The sequence below is a fragment of the Tenrec ecaudatus genome, chromosome 2 (assembly GCF_050624435.1).
Source record: "Tenrec ecaudatus isolate mTenEca1 chromosome 2, mTenEca1.hap1, whole genome shotgun sequence".
NCBI lineage: Eukaryota > Metazoa > Chordata > Mammalia > Afrosoricida > Tenrecidae > Tenrec > Tenrec ecaudatus.
The window spans coordinates 214,524,272-214,531,055 of record NC_134531.1 but is presented as its reverse complement, the minus strand read 5'-3'; positions in this window follow the sequence as shown (position 1 = coordinate 214,531,055).

Sequence of the window (6,784 nt, the reverse complement as noted above, 5' to 3'; positions counted from 1 at the left end):
GATTTAGGGCTCCTATTGTAAACCATAGCCTTCTAGAAACCAAAGAATTTGAACTCTAACACACATGAAACAAGGCAGTGTATTAGTAGGATAAAGAAGAAATGAAATATCGGGAATATGCAGTTTATCCTGACCTATTCATTCTAATTTCTAAGTCAGAATTGCTATTATTTTAACTATGTATCCTTCTGAATGTTCATGTAATATTGGATAGATTTAAGAGGAAATTTATAGCTGTAATTTTGGTCACAAAGCAAAAATCTAGGACTAATATTAACTTTAATAAAAACAATTAATCTCTAACCATTTAGGAAAAAGGAAAAATTGTATATAAGATCAAGGGAGCAATTAAATATGTAAGAATACATCATTTATACAATGATTGTAGTAGAGCTTAAATCCTAAGTATTGGTTTGTGGAAGACTACTGTTTCCAGTCCAATTTCACCTGGATTCTTATAAATTCAGTCTCCTTTGAGTTAATTCTAACTTCAGTCCCTCCTGGGATAGTGATGAATTCATGTACATGATACTCATAATAATAAACAATATGGCCATGAATCCTATAGATAAAATTATCAGCTCATATTGATTGTCTCATTCATCCAGATAATTTGTAATTTTCCTCTTTAAAATGCAATAAAGGGTATCTATAAAATTTATTTTAATTTTAGGTCTTTCCCCCCTGGAATTTAATAGCATGATCTCTTAGGATGTGTGTGAAGTTGCCTTAAGAAGTAAATGGATAGCCTAAAGTATATTCATTATGAGAGGGAAAAGGACTAAACTAAAATAATTTAGGAAAAAAGTAAATAATTATAGAAAAATGTATTAAAATACTAAAGTAAAGCATTGAATTAACTCAAAACAAAAGAAAATATTACAGATAAATACACAGATATGCACTCTAAAATATAATAAGTTTTAGCAGATTCAATAAAGTAGTAGGTAGGAGGAAAAGAAGGGAAAAATAAAATTCAAAATAGAAAAGTTGAAATAGCACATATAGACTATAACAAGCCATTTATAGGTTATTAAATCCTGGGCATATCTAACCTTAAACACATTTTTTCTATAAAAGATAACCGAAAGACTTGCATCATGGTAAAATAATACTACCTCTTAGCATTTTTGTACAATGTCATTTCATTTGTAAAGTTTCTATTGCCTTATATATATTAATCATAGGAGATATTTGCAATAATTCAGCATCTGCATCAATTAACTTATCATATCAATACATATTTTTTGTATTGCATGTTATTGAAGGATGACAAAGATTAATTAAGAATCAATCTGGTTTTTTAGAGGTTTTCCAAAAGTGAACAGTGTTGAGGTAGTTAGTTTATTGTGCCAACCTGGCTGATAAACACATGTGGGGCTAAGGCAGAGGGATAAATGGCTCAATGAGCCTTGCCTTTGTAGTTCTCAGATCTTTCTGATGGTTGCACCAGGGTGCATCTGCATTAGCAGTTCCCTGATTCAGCTTGGAAGGCTGACTTCCTGCAATACATCCCTGAGGAGAATCCACATGGACCTACCCTGATGCACCCGTGGGTGCTGGAGCAGCCATGTGGAGACCCCTGACAGCTCTGAGATGATTACACGTTCACTGACTCGACTTTCCTCCCGAAGTTGACATAATAGTGTGTGTTTTGTGAGATGGAAGAGAACTTTGTGGATTGGTGTCAGGCACATGGGTTAATGGGCTGATGTTGGACTTGTGGGCTTGGGCAGCACTGGATTGGGATGTTTTCTTGATGTGAACTTAATCTTTATATAAAACTCTCACTTATACATGAGTTTCTGTGTTTTTGTTTCTCTAAAGTACCCAGACTAACACAAATGTTCACAAGCATTTTGGGAAGGATTAAGTCTTACATTAGAAACACAACACAGCTAGAAGTGGGATGTCTACTCCCAGAATGTCTTGTACCATTTGAAAGACCTCTGTGATGTTTGTTAGTTTGATTACTAAGCCCTACATCCATAAAATCTGTCCAGGAAGTAATTATGTCACCATTAGGTCTACAGTGAAGGGTGATATTGTAATTTCACCGTCAAAATAATACTATTCAAAGAAACTGGTGAAAGGTCTAAGTCTTAAATCCTGGAAGTGAAGCAGTTAGCTGTGTACAAACTTGTGAAGGAGAGCTGGCATGGAATGATTTCACAAGGCCAAAATGCCCTCACAGGGACAGAAAAATATGCCCCCCCCCAGGTTGTGTGTGTGTGTGTGTGTGTGTGTGTGTGTGAAGAAACCTCCTACAGAAATGTGTAGGACTGATTTGGCTAGACTCTGTTTGCACAAACCAAGATATAGAGATGGTAAGAATGAGTCATTGTTTATGAACAGAAAAATGAAGATCAGTTTGAATTTTGAACTTTGAAGCCAGGAGCAGGAGGGGGAAGATGAAGGGGAAAAAGGATCAACTGGATATATAAGATGGAAACTAGATTAATGTCCCAGTAATGTCTAATACTTAATAACATGGACTGATTGCCAGGCACTGTTGTAATAACCTTAAGACTCCTTTAAGTCTCAAAATGTGCGTAGAAATTTGGTGCTAATCTTCTCTTGTAATGATGAACAACTCATGGGTGAAGTAACCTGTCCTTGAGTCCAAAGTATCTTTGTGGTCAAAGGTAATATAGAAGGCAGACAAATGCTACTCAAAGCCCATACTTTTGAACCTTTCCCCAAACATTCTCCATAAACACAGAGAATTATTGCCAATAACTCCTATGTTTCATATCTAGGAGCTTAGTCTATTTTATAGCATGTGTATCTATTTGTAATTATTTTTACTACCTCCCTTGGATATTTCATAGAAATTACCCAGTGACCAAAAGAGTTTCAGGCAGGGAAATTTTGGTATTAATGTCAATCCAGGAATGACTCAGGTGTAATAAGCTCTAGCACCTTGAACATAAACTTCACTGAGATTACTGTAGTTGGAACTTTTAAAGGAAAATAAAACAGTACTGGGCAGTCCACTTACATAAAACTCTTCCTCCAAAGTAAATATTGGGTGTTGAGAAGAATGAGCAAAGTTGGGTGGATGGTGGGATGAGCCTGAGAATAGGACACACTGGGGCTGAAATAACTGATGAGGGATGAAGAACTATGCAGCGGATAAACAAAGAATAGTAGTGAGCATCTTTCCTAGGAGTTTGTGACTAGAAAGCATTGTATATGTTACGAATTAAGGTACATTGAATTATAAACTTTAGGGATGAAGTTTATGATATGTATACTTGGGAGTGGTTAAGCACCTGCTGGCTAACCAGATGGTCAGTGGTTAGAACCCATCCAAGGCTCTGTAGGACAAAGATGTGGTCATCTACTTCCATAAAGATAACAGCTTTGAATTTTGTTTGTTTCAAAGTCATTTGATCTTTGGAGAACATTGACGGGATGAGCCACACACTATAGACTAATGACGAAATCAACGTGAGAAAGGAAAAATGGACTGGGGCGACGACTGGGCCTCCAGCATGAGGAAGGAGCATCAACAGGACTCTGAATATGAGTCACTAGAAACCTATCACACATACAAATTGTTTTTCTAACATCCCAACTTTTCTTATTCAACCATTTAACTTTCCAACCTGCTGCTTTTTTCTATGTGATCATTTTTCATGAGCCTGAAATGGAAACTCCTTTTTACTGGAGGAAATAACACCCACACACCACTTTGCCTTTTGGTGCTACAGGTTGTTACAGATGGTCAAAGAGAGAGCCTTGGTGAGTTCAGTGTATGTAGAGAATTCCTGATACACACACACACACACACACACAAATTCACTTTATAGATTTTCCAGCAAAGGTGGAGAGTTTAGCTATGAACATTCACAGCAGATAGCATTGCTGAAATGCGTACCAGGGCCCTCCTCAATATGTCCATCTTCATAAAGATAGATTTCTCCCATTCAAACCTCTCCACTCCTTAACTCATGACCAGTTGTGTTCAGCACATGCTTCTCTCACAAGGAGCCCTGTAAGGGGCATTAGGGTAAACTACATTCACAACTGAGATAGTGAGTGGCCACTCTAACTTCCTGTTGATGGACTAATTCTATCAGCAACTACTTAGAGACATTAATTTCTCTATTTTATCCATGTTGACATGAAAAACAAGTAAAACTTGACTCCAAGAATACAAGAAGCACATAAACGAAGGAACAACTCTTTGCATACTCTTTGGAAAAATATTGTAATGAAATGTCCAAAGACCTGAATTTAGAAAACCAAAAAGGAAGAATATACTTAGCATAAAGCAAGCTTAAAGAGCTGAGGAAAAAAATGTCAAGCCTAATGTGGCAATAAAATTCTATGGACAATAAAAAATTCTATGGACAAAATATGGAACGATGCAGGAAACATTAAAAGAAGGAAGGAATTCATTGTATCAGAAGAAACTGGTCAATATTCAACTATTTTGAGAGATAGTATATGATCAATAACTGATTGTATTAAAGGAAGAAGTGCAAGCTACCCTGAAATCATTACTGAAAACCAAGGCTTCAGGAATTGTGGGTATACCAAATGAAATGTTTCAACAAACTGATGAAGCACTGGAAACACTTACTTGTCTATGACAAGAAACATGGAGGATAGCTACCTAGCCAAACAACTGGAAGAGAGTCATATTTGTACTCATTTCAAAGAAAGGTGACCCAACAGAATGTCAAAATTATAGGACACTATCATTAATATCACATTTAGGTATATTTTTGCTGAAGATCATTCAACTATACAATCGTAAATTGACAAGGAGCTGTCAAAAACTCAAGCCATACTCAAAAGAGGAAGTGGAACAAACGATATCCTTATTGACATTCGATGGATCTGAGCTTAAAGAAGAAAATACAACAAAGATGTTAAATTGTGTTTTATTGACTGTGCAAAGGCATTTGACTGTGTGGATCACAAAAAATCTATGGATAGCATTGGGAAAATAGGAATTGCACAACACTTCATTGAACTTATCTTGAACCTGTACAAGAGGCAGTCATTAAAAAAGAACAAGGGAATATTCTGTGGATTAAAATCAGGGAAGATGAGTGTCAGAATTGTATCCTTTTGTCATATTTATTCAATATGTATGTAGTTCTTTTTAGGTGTCATTGAGTCGTTTCTAACTCAGAGCAACCTTATGCACAAAAGAAAAAACACTGACCAGTCCTGCCCCATCCTCCCAATTGTTCCAATGCTTGGGCCTGTTGTTGTAGCCACAATATCAATCTATCTCCTCAAGGAGGGCCTTCCTCTTGTGCCTTATCCCTCTGCTTTACTGAACATGGGTGCACTTCTCCAGGGACGTGTCTTTCCTGAAAACATGTCCAAAGTATTTAAGATAAAGTCTCACCATCTTTGCCTCTAAATTATTGCCATCTTTGACTTCTGGCCATACTTCTTTTGAGACAGATCTATGTGTGCTTTTGGTAGTCCATGGTAATCTTAGTATTTTTCTCCAGCACCAAACTCAAATGCATTGATTCTTCTTTAGTCTTCCTTATTCAGTGTCCAAATTTCATATGCATTTGACGCAATGGAAAATACCATGGCTTGCGTCAAGCACAACTTAGTCCTCAAAGTAGCATCCTAGCTTTTCGATACTCTAAAGAGTTATTGCTCACCACTTATCTGTCTGCCAGTTTGCTGTACAATGGTAGTTTCTGTGTTGCAGTAATGCTGGGAGTTTTGTATTTCAAATGTCAGTAGGGTCTCCAAAGTGATTGGGTTTCAGTGGAGCTTCCCAACTAATAACAGGCAAGGAAGAAGTCCTTCCCCGCTTCGATGAAAGAAGCCACTACAAATTTTATGTATAGCTGCTTAGCATTTTCAAATACTGAAAGACTAGGAAAAGGAATCAGAACACTGTTGGAGATAGTGCCAACAGACCGACCCCTCAGACCTGAGGACACTTGAAATGTGACTGAACAGGAAATGATTTCTTGGAGGGCAGTTGACCATTTTGATGTGAATCCAGTAAAGCCAGTGTGAGTGGAGCCTTTGGGGTCTTCATTTGCTGATGGGGCACGACTCAAGGTAAAGAGAAACAGCTGCAAAAATCTTCTAATTATGGGGGAACTTGTAATGTACAAAGTATGAATTTAGGAAAAATGGAAGTGGTAAAAAATGAAATGGGATGCATGAAGATTGATATCCTAGGCATTAGTGCACTGAAATGGATTGATATTGGCCATGTTGAATCATAACGTCATATAATTTACTATTCCAGGAATAACACAATCAAGAGGAATGGTGTGGCATTCATTGTTAGAAAGAATCTTGCTAAATCCATCATGAAGTACAATGCTATCTGTGATTGGATTATATCTATCAGCCTTCAAGGAAATCAAATCAATACAATTATTACACAAATTTATGCAACAACCACAAAAACTAGTGATGAAGATATTGAATTTTTCTACCAGCGACTTCAGTCAGAAATTGATCAAACATGGAATCAAGATGCATTACTAGCTATTAGTAATTGGAATATAAAAGTTATAAACAAAGAAGAAGGTATGGTATTTGAAAAATATGAAGTTGAAGGAAATAAAGCTGGAGATCACATGATAGGATTTTTCAAAACTAACAACATATTCATAGTAAATACCTTTTTTCAACAACACAAAAGGGGACTACACATAGACTTCCCCAGATGGACTACACAGAAATTCAAATCTTGAATTGCAATTTTGAAAGATTCTGTATCTTTTTAATGATGCAGGAAGCATCAAGAGAAGATAAAAGAATAAACAGAGTGAGTGTA